Raw genomic sequence first — 22,636 nt, 5'->3', positions numbered from 1 at the left:
CGAGCCGTTTTCATGCGAAGACGGCTTTGATATTTGAATATAGTTTTCATTTATTCATTACGAAACTTGTATGTTAATATAAAACATTATTTTACGTTACTATTTATAATGGTCGTGAATAGTGCTGTGTACATCATTTTCCGAAAGATGAAACGAAGTAGGTAAGTAAAAAACTTATGTCTGAGACTCATTCAGTTATTCTTTTCTTCATTTATTTACTGCAGAGTAATATATGTATGTATGAAAAAATACAGATTTATTATATCAATATAATGAGGCGCCATGACTTCGTGAGCTAGTAGACAAGGGTTTTCGAATTTTCAATACATATTGCCGATAAATATTACGTAAGTACCGAATATACCTAATTATTATCTAAGTAATGATGATCAACTTGGACACGCAATTTCAAATACCTTGGTTACCTTACCAAAATATAACATTTTAAGTGCTTTTAATATATTTTTGAAATAAATCTTCAATATTACTCTAGTTAGTGAGTTAATGAAAAATATGATATTATATCGATATAAATACATAATAGACGTGTGTAATTATTAGGATTCTGGATTATTTTAATAGAATCATAGATAATAGATTCGCGTTAGCATTTTCGCTACGTTGCCGCTCTGATCACGTAACGTAATAGTGCAAGAAAGTGATCGGTAACCATGCCACTTCACGCACACATTTGCGCATGTGCAGATAGCGCCTTGCCGTATGTAGTAGTAGTAGGTAAATGATTTTCGACCGTTGTATGGAGTGTCCGGGGTGTGACGTAACTCAAACCTGTTATGAACCTTCTTCGACGTGCAGGTTTCATCACAATCGATATTTTCCTTCACTGAAAAGCGTAAAAAAAGCGTGTGTAAATTTCAAATTAAATTTCATACATAAAAACTCAGAGATGTTTTTGTTTTGTGTGTGTGTGTTTGTTTGAATCCGGACAAACCCACGGGCTCTGCTTGAGCTTGAAAAAATAGGATTGCCTCTCATGATTATTTCAAATAACTCATTCTTTTTTCAATTTCCATTAAAATTGCAATGTCAAAGTCAAACAATCTTCATTTCATAGGTAAGCAAATAACACTTGAAATTGTCATATTGATTAAACTCTACTGCAACATTCGTAAGGCAGATTCCCCTGAGAAGAATGAACAAGAAACTCTAGGGGTTGCTCTTGGCAAATATACATTTGAATACATTTACTATTACAATACTTAATATGAATATCTTAGATCCAGAATACCTGAAAGAACTAAACGGTCACTACCACGGATTTTTGTCACCCAAGTACGCAGAAGTTGTATAATAACCATTAGTACAAAATTATTGTTTCACATTTTTATTCCTCGTATTAATGTTACGTTTGTCACTATTTTTCTTAACGTTTTCATAAATATACCGTGACGTTAGTGTAAGAATGTTAATCTCATTAAACCCTAACCGCACGTTTCTGCAGGGCAAAGATTCTATTAATATCGGCGGCATTACCCCAAAGCAAAATGCGGGCGAGTGTAGGCAAAAGAATGAATTAATCTTTGCTCCCAACAGACTACGAAAAAGAAAGGCGGGAAGTAACCCGTGATAACTTTCGCACTTTTCACGAAAACCTGAATAATCGAGAAGACAATCACAGTCTTAGACGACTGAAACTTAACCTATCAAACTTGGGTAATTAATTGTCCCTGGACCGGCTAAAAAAGAAAATTGATTGCTTTTCCCTGATTTTTTCGTAATGTTCTCCGGAATTTCTGACTTAATTTGAAATTTTCCGACTGCTGATTTTTTGACTCTATTTGACTATCCAGAAAGCGGATATCTACAAAAGCATCTAACGATACTTGCATTTTAATACTGCTTTTGTGGTGATTTTCAAAGCAAAATAGTGTATACCAAATGTAAATTTTTGGCAAATTCGAAAAATTTTCTTTGCAGAGTTATTGTGTTTTTTTTTTCTTTTTTCACTCACAACCCCGCACTATAGAAACCCCGTGTGGTGGGTGCCATGGACATACCCATAGACAATAAAAAATTACACCCAAATTCGCGAGGGAAATAAATGTAGTTCATGCAAGCAATTCTCCCGGCCCGGGAATCGAACCAGAGACCTCTGACCGTTCCCCACGTAACCGTCCGGCCACGGATGTAGTTCTAGAGTGGCAACCACGTGAAGGCAAACGCATTGTATGTAGGACGCCCTTCGGGAAGAGGGACGGACGACCTGAGAAATGTGTGGCTTATGCCGTAAGTTTTCGTAAGTTCTAGACCGCAGATGTAGAAAGTCAAACGATAGAACGCTGCCCGTATAATGCCGCCCTGTCGGAGTCGTGTGGCAGATCCTTAGACTATTTTTATCCATCCTTTAAGGGCAGGTCGCTCTAAAAGTAAAACAAAATATTGCCACTCTGGACAGGTGTCTCGGTGTCACCCATTAATTTTGTGGCTTGAGTCCTAAGACATCAGGATAAGCCACAAACATTATTCATAAATATTCGTGGAATGATAAGGAATGAACCAATAAAATTATTATAGACGCCATAGTTGCTAAGTATCTTTTTGTCATTTTAAAGAGCAGCTCCTCGGGGGAATTATATATAATAATTTTGTATAAATATTTTTTCATGTAAAGTAGAAGGCAAACGGGCAGACGAGCCATTTGATTGGAGGTCGTCATCGTCGCCTATGCGTTGCCAGCCTTGATAGCCATGTAGACCCACTCTTTGAAGAACCTTAAGTCATAACGCAAAGGTAATACTTGAGAAGGGAGACCATTCTACATCTTCCAGGTTCGAAGAAGGAATTAACGTAATGCCCGCGTGGTCTTACAATACCAGGCATCAATGATGTGAGAATGGGAAGGGCGTTGGTGGTAACGTGACGGTGGCAGCAGTTCGAAAAGTTCCTCTGAGGTTTATAAAGACGGTAGAACACACAGAGAAAATATACTACAATTTTATTCACGCAGAATCGAGGGTCAAAATGTTTTTGTAGTACAGCCAAAAGCACGTCAAATATAAATTCAACTTTAAGCCGCTTACAATAATAATCCAAAGAGGAACGTATCAAATTTGACGAGCTCTCGACTGTGTCTGTTTTTTTCACTGCGGTCCGGCCTTTGCTCAAACATAGGTTTTTGGACATAATAATAATTTGCTTATATTTATCTTGTTCTTCGTAAAGTTCACTCCCAAAGTGTTTTATGAGTTTTGCATTGTTGCCCGAGGCACTGTGAAAAAATTACATAAATGTTAATATTTATTTTGCAAAAGATCCATCAAAATAAGATACATTTGTGCATGAGACTTCACAACTTTTAGAGGTACTTGTAGGTACACATTGTCTGTATAGGCGTACGAAATGTACTGTCAAGAACACAATATCTAACTTGTCACTTTGGACTTTGGATCGTCTTTAATACGAGCGGCATAAATTTGAATTAAACTCATTGGCTTCATGAGCTCGTGACCCTGTACCATTGATCCTGTATTTTTTCGTAAGCTACATACACCGAAGGTTCTACGTTGGGCTATATTCTTACCTGAGCGTTGCAGTTAAATCCGAAGCACTGGAATACATCAGATCATTTAATTATAACAATCATTGTGACTGTGTGTTTGATTCCCAGTAAGACTAATTTGAGATTTGAACATTTCTAAATAAGTTCTGGTACGCATTGTAAATGACATCTTCTAGTTTGAGACCAGGTTATAAGTGTGGTTGTGTTAAAAAAAGAAAAAATAGGTAAATTACACTCAGCTTCATAGTTAAAATTTAAATTCAAGTTAAGTCACTATATTTACACAATATGACAGTCTGTAAACTAATAATACACCGTGAAATTACACGCACATAGGACTTGTCAACTTAATGTCTCACGGTGACTGGCGTAGTGACGGTGATCTTCAGACCTTTGCGATTTAAAACTTTGAGTGGCACTGCAACTGTTATGGATAGACGTGTCGCTTACCACCAGGGGCCCTGGTGTCAAAAATCACTGGTCATTGTGATTCTTTTAAGACCCGATTAAAATCAGATTGCAATTATGATAATATTTGCTATTCTCCTAAAATCTAGTTGCAACGGCAGTGGAGTGTTAATGGAGTGTCAGTGGAATGGCAGTGATGACATTCATTCATTTTATCACTTACCTTCATTGACTTACAAATAAATGGACGACGGGTCTAATACAAAAACCACGAAAAAAATGTCCCAAGTCAACCTATTCGAAATTTAAATTGTAATGTCATCGCAGTATCGCGCTGTCAGTCGAACAAATGAAGACTAAAGCGGAGTGTCGCGCTCTGTATACGATTTTAGCGCCTTACAAGTGCGGACACTTTTTAGCGCGGACCCGACGTCCATATAATTGTATGTCAATGCTTACCTTACTAAAACTACCAAGAATGTAACACGCATTATCTTATTTTAATCGCGCTTAATGAGCAATTTAATGTCAAATAATTGGTTGACTACACTGTAGGGTGACTACATTAATTTAGATAAATTTAATTATATTATCATTAATTATATAAGCGCATGTTTCTACTTACTGTTTATATTTATATACACGCTATTAAAATATTGCTGGCTAACGTGTAAGATAAATAAGTTATATAGCTTCATATAATACATAATTATAAACATAATATACATGTAACAGAACTTTAAATGTGTAAAGTAAAGTATAAAATATATGTAATAGATATAGTGTACAGACGGACAAGCGCATTGTGTTCTGTTATTAGATATTTGTGCGCATCCACCGGCCGGCAGCATGATGGACCGGTAGCAAAGGGGCGCTTAGAGTCATAGACTAATAGAATCGCTTCTTTGCTTAGGAGTGGCGTGTCGTATGCTTAGTAATATCGGCTACCTCGCTATTTTATTTATTTTGCAAACTATTGCTATCCGTACCAATTTGTGTCTAATATTTCCTATATGTTCCTTCTGCTTAAAACTCTTATCTTCCTTCTGTGCTTGTGTAATCTCTGTATTGTTTCCGTGAACGAATAAACTGTGAATAGTAATTTGTGAGAGTATCATTCCGCGGATCTACTACTAACGATTCTACAACACCAACGACGAGCCATCGAGTCGCCAAGGAAGAGTAGAATACCAAATAATTACAAGGGCAGTTGAATAGTAGCTCAAGGGGTAGCCACAAACAAGTCACTACTCAACTTTTAGCAGAATACCAAACGTCCAAAATCCTACTATTAACTCTCTATCGACATACAACTGAGATGATTTAAAATTAGCAGACTCGTCCCTTCACTAGATGTCATAAAAAAATCTTAACTTCCGTTAAAGCGTAACTTATTAATAACGAAGTTATCAACAAACAAACCCAATGAAAGTTAAATCGCCAAAAAAGGTTGCACTTGTGTTGAGTTCTCCTTTTATGCACTTAATTTTCCTACCCTGCCTTACATCTGACGTCCGTTAAGTGACAAAATATTTTTATGAGATATCATAAAAGCCATAACCCGTTTTAGAATATTGATATTTTTTAATTATATTTCGAACACGTTAATTAATTTTAACTGTTTAAGTGTACTGTCTAAGTAACTTGTAAAAGAGAATTTTCTCCTCTATTGTTTTGCTATTTTAATCGGTTATTTGACCATTTACCACTTAGCCGCGTATTAGTTAGTGGACGGCAGACATATAAACGCAACTATAGTCACAAACAGTACAAATTTCTGCCGCCAAGCAGTAGAGCTCCTTGTGAAAAAAGTTCTTGCAGCAAAATACTGCTACCTTATCTATTTCTGCCGCTAAGCCGTAATGTGCGCTTTGCGTACCGGTTTAGAAGGGTGCTGGTGAAATTACAGGCCCATAGGACTTGTCAACTTAATGCCTTAGGGTGACGGGCGCAGTAGCAGTCAGTCAGTCAATAAGATCTTTGCGATTTAAAGCTCTAAGTAGCATTGCAACTGTTATGGACAGGCGTGTCTTGTCGTCACTTAGTATTACAAAAAAAGTAATGTAAGTATTACTGTTTTCCGGTTTGGATATTGGTGAACTTACAGGCCTATCAACTAAACTCACGGATAATTCACGTATGTAAGTTTGATCTGTTGATAAAGTGTCCGTACTGGCGAGAGAAAAGCATTTCATTCCGCGGAAAGTACGTGAAGCTATCGAGATTCGAATTTCAATCATGACAGTGGTCGGCCGGTACCCCCCGGCTAGAAAACAGTGTTAGGTACTACGTCAGTGGTTAGTGTGGATGAGACTTTAGTTAGATTGTGACTTTGTTAGTGTAGTATGCATTCCTGCGTATGACTTTAAGAGACCTCTACCTCAGATAGAATTTAAATTTTTCCCGTACTAATACGATTCATGTTGCTTGGATCGAGCGACAGGGTCACTGGTGTTATTTCATCATTTGTTCTTTTACAAACGAAATTTTTTAAAGCAATTTAAAAAATGTATATCATATACTATACGCATTCTTTTAGTTCAGTTGATATAAAAATATTATTGGTACGTGAGGCGCACTATAAGTTTCCGAATGAATAAGAAAAAATACCATAAATGGTCAGAAATGAATTTATTGTTTCTCAAAATATTCTCCGCTAGCGTTAATGCACTTTTTCATACGAATGAAACAATTTTGAAAACATTTATGCTACTCCCTCCGTGACAATCTCTGAAACATACTTTTCCCGCGTAACTGGTTCTTAATTTTTGGAAATAAATAAAAGTCACAAGGTGCCAGGTCGGATGCATCTTCTGATTACAAAATCACTTGCCCGTGAAAGGAAACGTACATGTTTACCCGTTTACCCACAGTTATGGTGCTTTTGCAGTTTATAACAATTATGCATTTTTCGCGTTTTCGACTGGTGTTTAACTACGATAGCGGTCGAGCGCGTTCGAAGTGTAGCAGCGGCAAGTAAGTAAATTTCACTTACTTACTTACTTTAGTCACGCAAAGTACGTACACTTGCGGCGGCTATCTAGATATATGTCTGTGAATACAACGCAGCGTCGTGGTTCAGCGTAACGCCGAGGGACATAACGTATCGTGTGGCATCGCTCTTAAAGTTAGACAAAATGGCGGCATAATTGAGTAAGTCATATTAATCGTTCATAAAATCGATTAAAGATTAATTTTTTTATTGCAAAATTTAAAAATCAACAAATATACAGGATCACTCACAAATGTTTAAATTATTCAACTTACAAACGTCTCGCACTTGTCGCCATTACACTGAAAATGTTAACATTTTTAATTATATTCTATTATAATATTTTAGTAGCAGTAGACCTCCTTGTGAAAGAGTTCGGCCAGGGAAGTACTGCCACCTTACCGGTTTTGAAGTGTGCTGGTGAAATTAGAGGCGTATGGGACTTGTCAACTTATGTCTCAGGGTGGCGGACGCTGTGGCAGTGTCTCTAAGATTTTTGCGACTTAAAGCTCTGAGTGGCACTGCAACTGTTATTGATGGGCGTGTCGCTTAATACCAGGCGCACGACTTATTCGTCCCTTCACTTGGTAATATAAAAAAGCAGATAATTCTGAGTAATTTTGGCTTGTGAGAAGAATTCTCATAGTAATATTTAATTCATATTCCAATTGAAATTAATTTAATCCTTTGTGATGATGACTAGGTTATTTTACAAGAATGCATTTTAAAATGTGACTTGCCTACTTGTTTATGTAGAGAGTCATTCAATAATTTGTCCACTATAGTAATGCTGTCGAAACAGCTACAAAAACCGAATATTAAAATATGACAATAATAATAAACTTAACAAGGCTGTCTTGTTGAAAATATGAATTTTAAAAGAATGTCTGACTGACTGAATGAATGAATTATGCATGTTTCATTCGATCTCATCGTCACTTTCAATCGAGTCAGGTCCCTAGTTTCATACCTGGCAATTGATATGGTTCTCCCTTACATATTAACAATGGAAGTACTGGAGTTTTGCCACGATCTAGTTTGCTTTTGATTCAAAACAGCATGTGATGATTTATAATGCATTAAAATGGCGCTTTATTAAAATTACAATTTCCAATAGTAACATGAAAATAATTAAGGTGTTAAAATTGATATTTATTGTTTTCACACAAGACACCTTACAGAACGTACGAAATCTCACTCACTGTCGCATTACACGCCAAACCCTTACACTGAAAAAAAAACGTGGTGTAAATCTCATGAAACTTTATTTGTAAAATTAAATGGACCTGCGTTTTAAGCTCTACATAGCCTTATGGAAAAGATAGAGTCTGCGATGGAACAAGTTCACCCAGAAGACGCCTACTCAGTCGCGCCTGAGATACTGGCTTGTACACCTATTTCTGTCGCCAAGCAATAATGTGAGCCATTACTGTGTTTCCGTTTTGAAGGATAGGGGTGCTAGTGAAACTATAACCCTATGGGACTTGTCGACTTATGTTTCTGGGTGATGCCCGTCACCCAGAAACATAAGTTATTTGTCCAGCAATAAATAGATCCTGCACTTTATTCCTTTTGAACCGACTTCAAAAAGGAGGTTCTCCATTCTACACTCCGCCATTCGTGAACTGATTTCGATGATTCTTTTTTTGCTGAAAAGAGGCTACCTTAGTATTGGTCTCATTTCAATTTGAAGAAAATGTTCTCTAAGGTTGGCAAACTAGGGGATGAAAAAACTTGGTAAGTAGATGTAATTCCACAAACTTTTGGTCGGTTATATTGTTATAAAACAGTTGTAATTTATTCCAAATAATGGACAACTACATGCCCCAATGAAACATTATTTGCAACCTGCAAGTTTTTCTCTCTTACTCCGGCATCATCCTGAAGATCGACCGTTTATGCTAATAGTAGAGTCTTTACTCTCGTGGTCTTATCAAAGTTAAAATCACTAATAAGCATATTTATTAAAATACTTACACTCGTTTTACAACTCGGTGTGTTGCACTGTAATAATGAACAATAAGATAAAGATTAGGCGATGTGTATACATCTGGCACAGGCTTATACTCCGATGGGAAAAACAAAATGTTACCGATAGCAATGTCATGCCATATGTTTGTATCAGAGACGTAGTTACTTGGTTTTCTTGCTGTTTGTCATTTTTAGTCAAAACTTAAAGAGATAAAACTAAATCATCATGGATAATTTACCATGATAATAATCAAAGAAAATAAATATCTTGATAAATAAACATATACTAAACAACATTACATGCGTTGGTCTGATCCCAAAGTAAGTAACTAAATCACTTGTGTTATATACGGTGTAATAATTATTATGAAAATTATCACGGTAATTTTCTTAATTAAACGAAAAATTGATTGGAACAACAAGCTACCGCTACCAATGGTCGTGTCACGTGTTTGTATCCGCACGTATCAAATGTCAATCTAAAAAAAAAATCACAAAAAAAAGAGATTTCCTTGTGTTTGTTTAGTTTTCTCAACGTTTGTCATTTTTAGTCAAAAATAAAAGAGGCAGAACTATGAACCAACATGGATAATGTTATCGGATAATCAACTATCAAAGAAAATGAATATCTTAATAATGTCGAACCCTGTTTAGAAATGCTCAGAATTCTGTTTCAGTTAGAATAATAGTCCGAGGCGAGCTAAGGATTTCATGTCTAGGTTTTATGTTTATTGTCCTCGACGGACAATTGACTTTCCTTTCTTTAAAGTCGCAATTAAAGTACATGATTAGTAAATGTTTCAAATAATACTCTTCTGCCATGGTGAATGACGAACAGATATACAAATTGTAAAAAATAATATCATAGTATAATTCTATGGAGTATAAACAACAATACAAGGACGGTAACTCCATACAAAGTAACAGCGCGACTTGTACGGCTATAAGTCGTTGAAAACCAAAACTAAAGATCCGGCAACAAGCACATAGAAAACTCCGTCGGATCACTGATTCATATCGTGGCTTAGTTGGCATAACATCCGGCACGGTTTACTAGGAGACGTGTCGGTTCGAATCCGGCCGGATCGAAGCAGTTTTTTGAATGTTCGATCTTTGTATTAATAATTATAACATCTTTTTTTCTTTTAAATTGTCCAAAAGAAGTCCGTTATCTGCCCAGGATGCTGCGAGAGGCCATTGAAATTAAAAAACATCCTAATTTCAACAGGGAAGATGGTTTCTCCGTACCACCAGTTTGGGATCCAGTATTTCCTCTAATGAAAAATCCCAAACAGACATAAGACTGCAGTACTAATTAATATTAATATGTTTTAGTTTATTCTAATTTCTATTAATAATTAATAATAAATTAAACTTAATAAAAATTCATTCAATAAAATAATTTGTAAAACTTAATGTAGCGTAAATTGGAATGTTTTCTTTGTAAAATTAAAAATAAGATATTTAATTAATAACTATTGTAACTATAGTGAAATAATAGGGTGGTTTGCATTAATATTAGACATGACTGGTTGAAGACTGTACCACCTCAGTCAACCGTGACCATGGGACCTGTAAAGGGCCCGAAACGTCGGTTTGTTTGAAAAAACACATATACGCGATTTAAATTCGGAAAAATAGGTTCATTTCCTTTTAAATTGTGTTTGCGAAATACTAATAACGAAAATAATAATGTGACAACCCTATGCTGCGACCGACATGTAGGCATTATCACGCCGAACAGATGGAAGTTGCTTAGTATAGTTACTTGCTGTTTTACTATGACGTGGAGTGCTCTGCGCAGTTCTTTTGCTAAATTCTCTCTCCTGTACAACAGCATCAGAAATCAGAAACATTTATTGTAACTTGTTGATTAGTCTTCTTGTTATCGTATATAATATATATCGTACATGCAATTTGAATCACAGTTCTTACCCAAGTCGGGCTTACAGTGTCTTAAAATAAAGATTAAAACATAGAAAACACTGTCAATTAGGCATTTCTTTAAATGAGCCTTAAATTTATTACCATTTAAGTGTTTAATATTAATTGGAAGTTTGTTACGAATTCTCGTTGTCGTTACGTGAGATTTCAAAATTCATGTGACATAAAATTATACTTAAGGTCAAGTCTCAATTTGAACTCTTTTTCTTAAGAAAATAAGATTGAAAATGCTAAGATTGCAACATTTGAAAAAAATTGTATACTTACGTAAGCCTCACATAAATCATCAGAACACTGAAAATAATGAACAGTTCGCACCTTGAATTATAAACTGAAGTTATTCTACAATAATAAGGTATGTCATTTCGCTTGTATCAAAATATGACAAAATTTTATATTATTACGTTATTTTAAAAAAATATATTAGTTTTCTTCCTTGACATACCAACAAACGGACATCGGGTCTAATACAATAACCACGAAAAAAATGTCCGAAGTTAACCTATACAAACGTAGTGACATGTAACGAAATTTAAAAAACTAAAACATTTAATTTAAATTGTAACGTCATTGCAGTACTGCCTAATTTTGCTTGCAACAATTTAAGGGCCCAAAAACACCATATTCAGCTTCTACTGGAAACTTAACAAAATGCACCATATTTAGCTTCGACTAAAAATTACTTGAACACAAGAGTAATGGAGTAGCCTTTCTTGTAAATATTAATTTTTTTTTTTTTTTGATTAATTTTATATATTTTATTATATATATTGTTATGTCTAATTTTGTACAAATTCACTTAAATATAATAATAAAGAGTTGCGCAGGTACACACAAACATACAAATGTACATACATACAAAACAAAAACAAAATAAGCGTGTACTATAAGAAATGTACCGATATTCCAACTAAACGTAAACTCAAATATCCGTAATTCCGAAAACCGCTTCATAATAAAACCGTTACTCTTTTGAGTAATTTTGATGAACGTTTAATAAAAAAAAATATTTTTTTAAAATAAAATTAAAATCAAAGCAGCTCTATAGTTTCTTTATCCTAAATATTTCAATCACTTTTGGTTCGAACTATTGAAAACCACCAAGAAGTTTATATAAGCTTCTTGAAACTGACGTAATAGGTCTCTTACCATCTTTTGCGCATGCAATGTGTAGAAAAAGGACAGTTAGCTATTTGATTATTTTGTGCTTTTGTAATTTATATTTACGATTTATAATATATATATATCAATTGAATATTATAAAACTGTACAAAATAACTCTTTTAAATGAGAACTATGATAACATAATTTGTGTAGTGAAAATATGATACAAAAATCCTGTTTCTACACTACTGCAGTAACTTTTAAAAGTTATTATTATTGGTAGGTACTGCATGATTGACAACCGCGCTGTCAGTCGAACAAACAAAGACTGTTGCGCGATTGACGCTCTGTATGCGATTTTAACGTCCTACACTTTTTAGAGCGCACCCGACGTCCATTTATTGGTAGGTCAATGGTTTTCTTGGTCAGTTTCACAAAAAAACTATTTTTGAAATTATGTCGATTTATTATTCTGGGTACGGTATATAAGGGAATATATGCACCGAAGTTGTATCAAATTTTGGATATCATTTCTCACATAAATATCATCAAATACTCACACGTGCTTCACAAACATCGTTTAATATAATCTAAAAAATTCAATCAGAACTAAGTTATAAAATGTTGGTTAAATATACAAAGTACTTAAGTTACTTACTATATTTATTTAGTTCACAATTTGACAATTGGAAATATCAAGAAAGGAAAACAACACAAAGTAAGTAGACTAATATAAAAAGTACATAACAAGAGCTAGATAGCAAGAATTTTGTAGCAGTAGAGCTCCTTGTGAAAGAGTTCGTCCAGGGAAGTACACAATATAATGGGAGCATTACTGCGTTCAGGTTTGGAAGGGTAATAAGGGTGCTAGTGAAATTATAGGTACAGGGACTTGTCAACTTAGGTATGTCTCAGGGTGACGGGCGCAGTGACAGTGCCCCTAAGCACTTTGCGACTTAAAGCTTTGCGTGGCACTGCAACTGTTATGGGTAGGCGTGTCGCTTACCAGCAAGCGCACGACCTGTTGGTCCTGTCACTTGGTATTATAAAAAAAGATGGCTACAGTCGTTACGCAGAATTAGGCGCTTTCTTTTTAGAAAAAAATATATCAATAAACAATTAATCGAAATTTAAAATTTTGAAAACTTGAATTCATTCAATTTAAAGCAGAGTGCAGTCTGTCCGGATCGCCGATCGTAAAATCGTCGACAGTGGTGTCCGATGACTTTCGACCGGTGGCGGCGGCGGCGGTCGGCATGAATTCGGCGTGAAATTGAAGTGATATACATTTTTCAGGTGATTTATTTTATTGCAGAGACTATGTAATAAGTGCTAATTTGAGAAAAAATATAAATATAATATAAATATAAATATTTATGTAATTAGAAAATTTTCTCGAGGGCCGTACCCAGGAGCATCATGCCCAGAAGGCTGGCCACATTTCCCCTTCAAATGGCCTAACTTATTCTTTGGTGAAATAACTGCTAGCCTTGTGGTCACCGGAGGCTTGTATGAGGCGATCTGACAGCTCGGTCATTAGTTTTTTCACCTGTGGTCCCCAGGGATCCAGGGTTTCCACCACAAAAGGCACAAAGCTGCAGCACTGAGCAAGGTTGGCGTATTTGAGCCATTTGCGGTTCTCGGCCGCTAGGCGTTTTTACGAATGTTTAAATTAACATTGTATTAATTTTCAACGTTTTCCACTTTAACTTGTACTTTTGGAGTCGAAACCCTTGGCCCGTGGGGTCCCAGTGCCCTTTATCTGTACAAAATTATATGAAAAAAAATTAATTGACTGTCTGGGAAACCCAAGAGCCGGCAGCTATCTTGCCCAACGCATTTGCATAGCAATAAATAAATAACGCACACACTCAACATAACCCCGCACTAGGGAAACCCTGTGTCGCGGGTGCCATGGACACACATAGACAACCACAAATTACACCCAAACTCACGAGAGAATAAATGTAGGCCATACAAATATTTCTCCCGGCCCGCGAATGGAACCTGGGACCTCTGCGTGGCAGTCCGGCATGGTAACCGTTCGGCCACGGAGGCAGTTTAAATAGTGTAAATGTATTGAAATGTATATTTACAAGAGCTGTTCATTCTTCTGAGGGGAATCTGCCTTGCGAATGAGCTGTAGGGTTTAATCAATATGACGGTTTAAAAGTGTAATTTGCTTTCCTATGATTAAAATGATTTCAGTTTTAATTTTTGAATGTCTCAGGATGAAGGGCGCAGCGGCAGTGCCCCTCACATTTTGTAATTTAAAGGACTCAGTGGCACTACGACTGTTACGGACAGGCGCGCCGCTTACCACCAGGTGCACTACTTGTTCGTTCTGTCACTTGTATTATAAAAAAGAGATTTCAACAGAAAGTCGATTTTTCAAACTCGTTTACCAACGAAATTACTGCAAATCACATAAACAATTATTTCCAATATAAAAACGAAAATAGCACACATGAGCAATTCACCTACTTTATTATAATTACAGATAACCTCCCAATAGATGCGCACCACACATCCGTGCAATTGATCATATATAAAATTTTGCAAAAATTCATCACTTACTTTCGACCATGTATCAGACCCGTGCGCATCTCCTGATATTCCTGTATTGTTACGCTGGTTTTGGTGAAACGAACTATAAAAATGACTATCTGTGCCGTGAAATGGCGTGGAAAAACATCCAGGACCTCAAACTTTCAATACCCAATTTTATTTATATAATTTAAAAATCCTATTTTTACTTTCTAGTAGTTAAGTTTTTATCGTCTTTTTTACCTTACGTGTACCTATATTATCTAAATACTAAATATATGGCACTATGCAATAGAAAGTAATATAAAGTTAAATGTACCTACTTGTATTTTAGACTTCATTATAAAAATAAATGCTCGATTTAAATCTAGTACCTTTAATACGTGGACAGACACGTAATTAATTAATTTTTAACCGGCATCGAAGAGAGTTTTCAATTCGACTGTATTTTGTAGTCCGCGTCTGTCAATTAGTGACTCGACCAGCTTTATACAGCAAATATAAAGCTGGTCGAGTTATATGTTATATGAAATTTGGAAAAAAGAAATTCGAGCTTGTGATAGGTTGTCTACTACTGCTTTTTAAAGAGAGACTGAAAATTACTAAGTTTAATTTGTAATTGTATGATTATTTACCCCAGCTGTACAATTCCGTCCTTTGCACTGAAATAAGAGTAAAGATTTAAGTATAGAGTACTATTCGTTATAGAGGCTGATTGCAAAACTGAGTAACTAAATCTTAAAAAGAAAATTAAACACAAACAATAAATACAAAGGAACAAGAATTTCAGAGAGTATTAAACTGAAAGGAAAATATTATTCAATTCAGATTCGATAATTTTATTTCGAAAATGTATAAAGCGCTTGCAAGAAATTGCCTGTAACTCAGTATAATCTGCAAAGCCTAGGGACGCGACGACGCAGGGATTAAAGAGCAGTCTCGTGGAATGGTATGGCACTAAGTCGTAATTGAATACCTTGGCTATCTAGAAGGAATTCTGAAGTTAAGTTTTATCGAGTAATTGTGGAATGTTTATATGCGGATACAAAACTTTATATTATTTTCAAGCGCTTGCGTTAAAAATGCAAATCCTGTCAGGATAAGACCGCGCTAATCGGTTCAACTTTAGCTACTATCACCTGATAGAAATCTAGGGGACATAAGATTGCAAACTTGTGCCCAGAACGGTATAACTTGGGCCTTTAACTCGTCGACCTCATTGTTACTTTCCATCAGGTGAAATGGAGGTCAAATGCATACTTAATTGGTTAACAAAAAAAATTATATCCAACTGGGCTGGACGATCTTTGTATGGTCCATTGTACACTTGCGAATTCTAGATCCTTGAATAACGTTTTATTAAATCACACACTGTACATACATACACTTCACGCTTTTCTAGGCACCACAGCCTTCCTCCTGCAGTGGCAGGATCATAACCCTAAAACGGCCCATTCACTACCTGCATGGCATAATGAAATGCCACTTTTAGATATCTTTTTTTGCCTGCAATCAACATGTATCGATGCTTTCAGATACGCTCGTCGGTTAAATAGAGTTCTTGAACTGGCTTTTTTGGATGTTCTCAATTTGGTCATGGTAACTTCGCTTTGGTCGGCCCTTACCAACTTGTGTGCACGCTCGCCTCATACATCTATTTGATCAATTTTCTTCTTATTAATCCGAATCACCAAAGCATTCCCTTCTCTGTCCTTATCCCTTTATCTATGTTTTTGTCTAATCCAAAAGCGGCAGCGAAAGTTAATTCTGAATAAGGCAGTTTTAGTAGCAGTAGAGCTTCTTGTGTAAGGATTCGTTCAGGGACGTATTGCCACCTTGCCTATTTTTGCCGATAACTATAAATGTGAGGATTACTGCGTTTGGATTTTGAAGGGTAAGGATTCCGGTGATACTACACACACTTGGGACTTGTCAAATTAATATCTAAAGGGTGACAGGCACAGTGACAGCGAGCTCTGAGTGACCTTGCGACTCAAGGCAAACTGTCCCTCGAGAAGCTGCGCTGACGACCTATCACGGCTACGATACGTCCGTGCTCAGCTGCGGTCTTTTATTTATAGGTTCCACAAGAAATGATTTTGAGCAATTTGCGGCGCGTGGTTCGATGACAGTTGTAAACCGCTGTTCAAAAGGCTACACATATTTATTGCCTTTAACACGCATGTGCATTAGGGATATATGCGTATTTGTCAACTCTCATCCTTAATATTTTAAAACACGTGGTTAAGTCATTCAAAGGCAAACTTGAGCAAACATTTCGAATCTTTTACACCAACCTCGTTGCCACAACGTAATTTATAAGAATAACTGTTTCAACAAGTGTATAATTATTTTCAATAAATTACCAAATGACATTATATTGTTACAACGACATGCTTTTAAATTACAATTTACAAAATGGCGTTTGACGCATTGTTTCTATAGTAATAAAGAATACTTAGAATTTACATGGAATTTACAGATTCATTACATTAATTTAAAACTATAGAGACGAAACATTAAACCCATTAATATTTGCACATCTGCTAGCAGGTTGAAATACAATGTACCTAATTATACTGAATACCTATGTAATTACTGTATTCTGGCAAATAAACGTATTCTATTCTATTCTACTCTTATAAAAAGTCGTGCCGCTTACCACCAGGCGTATGACTTGACTATCCGTCAGTTGATATCATGAAATGAAGGCATTTGACAGCTTTCAGTCAGACCATGGCAAGTGCTAAATCAGCCAGATGGGCTCTACGTTTATCTGAAGTACGATGAAAACGCACCTGTGCATTACATTCGTTTTCTGCATGTTCACTGAGCTGTAATTTATAAACACAGTTATAAAATAAAAATAAAAACATATTTTGGTGCAGATTTTAACTCGAGAAAAACGTCCGGTTTTGTAACATTATGGTCAAAGACACTACCTTTTATATATAAACCTGATTTCATCGATACAAACGCGCCATTTCATCGTCGTTAACGCGCGATTTCATCGATGCAAACGCGCGATTTCATCGATACAAACGCGTGACAGCATCGATACAAACGCGCGACTTCATCGATGCAAACGCGCGATTTCATCGATACAAACGCGTGACAGCATCGATACAAACGCGCAATTTCGAGTACGAAACATCTGTATAGGTTAAGCACTTTGTTTTGTTTTCTTAATTGTAAATTTAAAAGTAAAATAAATAAATCAGTTAATTAAAAACGTGTATCGCATTTGCACATCGCAGTGAATGTAATATAGATAGACTATATTATAGTCTAACTGCAACATGTGGTGCGTATTGCTTGGTTAGCAATTAAGTACATGTTTTATTTTGTATTGTGTTATTTTGTCACTTAAACATGTCTCTTTAAATCAACGTATTTCACTCTATCAACTACGTCCATCCTTTTTAATAATATTAGATGGCGACCCATACCAGCGAGCTTATCTTTTGTTAAGCAATTTGATAGCTGAAGAAATTGAATTTTGAACAACGTAACAATGAAGATTGCAAGTCAGAACACCAAGAAAGAAAAAAGAAAATCAAATTATACAAAAACAAGAAGGAAAACCGTAGAAAAAAAATTTAAGCATAATTGTATAGAAAAATAAATTATAGAAGACGAATTATAGAAGAAATTTCATGGAAGAAAAATTTAAGAAGAAAAATTACGGAGTCGCGTTTGCGTCGCTGTTAAAAGTCGCGTGTGTAACGGCTCTAAATACCGAGTAAAAACCCGATCCTGTTCAAACTTCTATTAAACGAATCATCTGCACAAAAAGAAGTAGCTCGTAATGTAAAACTCGAAACTATTTCCTTTAACTTTTTCTATTAAGCAGAAATCGTCGAAAGGCGGAATTTCGACATGACGGAGCCGGATTCCCGTGCGATTGAAATAGAAAAAATGCCGCAGTAGAGAGATTACGAAACAAAAAATTGCTTCCGTAACAAGATTACTGTTGATAAATACTTAATTTGCTATTAAATAAGGCCCATACTTAATCATACTGAAACCCAAATGATTGACTTTACTTTTTTTATACATTTTAAATGATAAATGTGGACAAAACGTCTTTTTACAAAGAGCAATTTCTGGAGTTTCTCACTCAATCTTCTTAAGGAAATCTGCCTTACAAATGAGGAGTATTTAATCAATTGTCGATTTAAAGTGTTATTTGAAGACGAATAAACTTAAAGATATTTTGAATTTTAAATTTTTAAGCAGGAAGTAGACATTAAGTGATTTTTTTGAAGATATTCATAATGCGGCGTTTTTTTGAAATCGAGTAAACCCCCGGGATTTTAATGAAAAATCTTTCCGATTTATTAAGCCGGGTACTCATTAGCGAGCTGTAACGTAACGTGTAAGTACGCGTGAAACAGACTTCAGCGTCTTCACTCGCTAGAACGAGTACCTGGTTATCGTCGGCTGACTGCCTACCGCACGCGTACTGCTCGTGTACGTACATACAATGATTTTTGGTAACATAACATGCAACAGTTTGCGCGTTTGTGTTTTGTGTGACGGGACCAACAAATCATGCGCCTGGTGGTAAGCGACACACCTGTCCATAACAGTTGCAATGCCACTCAGAGCTTTAAATCGTAAAGATCTCAGGGGCACTGCCGCTGCGTCCGTCACGCTGAGACGTAAGTTGACAAGTCTCATGTCTTTGTAATTTCACTAGCACCCTTACCCTACCAAATCAGGAATCATTTTATCTCTAGGTGTACAAGCGATCATATTTTCTCGGAATCGAACTGGACTAGTACACATGCGACTTCCGAAGCAACTCCGAGTAGCAGTATAGCTCCTTGTGAAAGAGTTCGTCCAGAGAAATACTGAAATTGAAACTGAGTGAAATTACAAGCTCATGGGACTTGGCAGCGTCCCTAAGATCATTGCAATTTAAAACTCTGAGTAGCACTACAACTGTTATGGACAGGCGTGTCGCTGACCACCAGGCGCACGACTTATACGTCCCGTCACTTGATATCATAAATATAAACACTTACAGTAATCGTACATATAACAAAAACGGCTGCAAAGATAAATTTGAACATTGTAAATGCAGTACGTGTTTGCTCTTGAGTGTGCACTGAATTATCATGTTTCCCGTTACCTTATCTGAAAATATAACGCGTGAAAATCCATTAGGTACACGAGACTGAGATAATCTTGTCAATTATTTCTCTTCAGTCTTTACTAGGTTCAAGTCAAAATAAAACACATAAGCTTATGTGAACATTTGAGACCCAAGGAACTTCCGCTTCTGCTTCCGTAACTGCGGAAGTTCCGCACGAGTTTTTGCATCTCTTTCCGTTCCGGCTTCTGCTCCTTTTATAACAGAACTTTAATCGGAAGTTTACAATGTTCACATGATGGATTTCAGACACGAGCGCATATTACTTGACGGTGGGAGGCGCATTCTTTAACAGTTATGTGCAATTATGAAACCAAAAACAAGTTGTTTGGAAGTATTTCGTTGAGATCTTTCTGTAAAGTAGGTAGTAACGATTGATTTACACTTCTGTTTCCGCATCCGCTTTCGTTTCCGCTAAAATTTACTTTTGACATCTGTTTCCGTTTTTGTTACCGTTGTGCCACTTCCGTTGCACCACTTTGCTTCACCTTAAATCATTGAACCGCCTGAGAGATACTAGAGGCTGGCAGTTAATTTACTCAACGTATTACCGTAGAAAGCTGCTAGCATTTTAGACCGGTCACAAGCACGATAAATTTTAATATTAAAACAAAAATAAATCTTTTAGTACTTGTTTTAATGTAAAAAATCCATTACGTACATAAGAACTCGCGTAATTAACCAAAAGTAAGCTTAAATTCCTTTATTTACATAAAAAAAAGAGAGCCATGAGACTTTCGTACAAAGCACTTTGCGTCCTTTTTCCTAATGCGTACGGTACTAACTAAGCCGTCTGTTTTTCCTAAAAAGTACTGTATAGGGTTCAAGGTAAGAGTGAATAGGGGTGTTGTAGACAACGGAGGCGTATCATCGGAGGTCTCATCATATAATATATACAAAAAGAAGTATTGACATGGAGATTTTTTTTAATTAGCCTGCAATATGTCAATATAAACTAGCTGTTCTTGGCGGTCGTCTCCACAAAATCATAAATTAATTTAAGGGGCAATATAAGATTCTGTTTGGTATTCAAAGTCGCCATTGACGAGGTTTGAAACTATTTTATATATTTATTAGCAAACTACAGAATAAACTTTGAAAAGATAATATGCTCAAACTCCTATCCTTGTTCATTTCATTGTAGACACGACACATACGTTACAGAGGGTCGTTGTAGGTAAACGTTATTAGTAGAACATGGAACTCTCTGTGTTGAGTTTTTCTGGTCCGGGTGTTCTGGGAAGTGCCCCATAGTGAATTCCGTCGCTCTGGTTGATAACCAGAGAGTACTCTGGTTTGCTCTGGTAACTATTTGAATTGGGGCATCCGTCTGGCAGAAGACCAGTTGACGTCCTAGATATCTCTAGATCGACCAAGTCCATAAAGTCCTGCGTGAGATTCGAATATCCAATTGGCAACATGCGGCACAGAAGACACAAGAGTGGCGCATCTTAGTATCAGAGACCAAGACCCAACTCGGGTCTTAGAGCCAGCGAAGTAAGCAAGTAACTATTTCAATATGACGTCATAATGTCTCCCACGAAATAGTATTGGCAAATTTGAAATTTCTTTCGGATCCTAGTTCGATGCGCAATGGGCCTACTATCGCAATAAGATTGCAAAGTAAAGATACGCTGTCCCTTTGCCAAAAGGTCCGAATCTTAATAAATATCCCAATACCTCCAATCTTATCGGCAATGTAAATAAATTCCCAATCCTTTGTTTGTTCTACGTGTCGGACAAAACCCGATAAGAAACTCTATATAAACCTTATTATTAAATGTTTCATAAACACGCAAGGAACAAATTCTCGGCATCAAGTTTCAACGTATCGTCGTTTCGCTATCACAATTTTATTAAAACCTATAGAACGTTCGTAGATAACGAATATGCATTACAGGAGTCAATTTTAGCGTAAAGAATTCACCTTCGTGCGTGTAAGAGTTTGCGAAAATCAGGTTACGCTTTTATATTTGGGAGCGTGTGCGCTGTCTAATGGAAAAAGTTACCCCTTGCAAGCGGCTTGATTGAAGCACTGTTTTTCCATATATGTATACTTACAAGCAGCACTAAACCCGCTCATTGCCCCAATTTCTTTTCCTATAAATCAATACTGTTCCCATTCTCTCTTGCCCAATATTACCACATCCCTGTAACTTTTTCAATTTACAGAATGAAAATACCACAAAGAAGGTTCATTTTTGATTCTATTTATTTTTGATTTGAAAATGAATAAAAAACAGATGGAGTGAAGAGATAACCGAATGGCGGTCAAACAATGGTTACAAAGACGTGGTTCTTCCTGCAGTGAGATGGTGTCATCGTTATGGTCGCAGGCGGTAGATGGGGGAGACTAGCAAATATTGTCGTGGATGACGCAAATTACAGTAGTATAGGCTATACTAGTGATGAAATGAAGGTACCGTAGCAGAAACAGAAACAGTAACAGATGTCAAAAATAAATCTTAGCGGAAGCGGACACGGAAGTCCCAAACAGGGCTTGATTTTGGTTTCATAATTGTACTTAAAACAAAACCGCTTAAAAAAGCGCGCCCGCAGGGCCAAGTAATCCGCGCTTAAGTTTAAAATCTCTTTATAAAAGTTGTGGAAGCTGAAACGGCAATATTTGTAAAAATTCGTGCGGATGTAAAAGCAGTAGCAGAGGTCTGTAGCATCACTAGCCTATGCCCAGTAGTGGGTGAAGTAGGGCTATGGATGCTACGGATAATGATGATAAATGTGATAGTTTTAATAACTCTGCGGCCAGGGATATACTTAAGGGATTTCAATTTCTAGTGCCTTCTCTCCTGAACAGCTTTCCTTGCTCCCTAATTTAATAAAACACAACACACGCGGGTCGGGTTCGTAAACATAATCTGTGAACAAATTATATATGAAATGCTCTGTGAATATTTACGATTGTAAAAAATCTATTTATCATATTCAAGTTACATTAACTTATTGAATTCAGTCAACTCTATTTGCTTAAAAT

The sequence above is a fragment of the Hyposmocoma kahamanoa genome, unplaced genomic scaffold (assembly GCF_003589595.1).
Source record: "Hyposmocoma kahamanoa isolate Upper Pololo Valley unplaced genomic scaffold, ASM358959v1 212, whole genome shotgun sequence".
NCBI classification, from domain to species: domain Eukaryota; kingdom Metazoa; phylum Arthropoda; class Insecta; order Lepidoptera; family Cosmopterigidae; genus Hyposmocoma; species Hyposmocoma kahamanoa.
Note: the sequence above shows the minus strand (reverse complement) of the source record.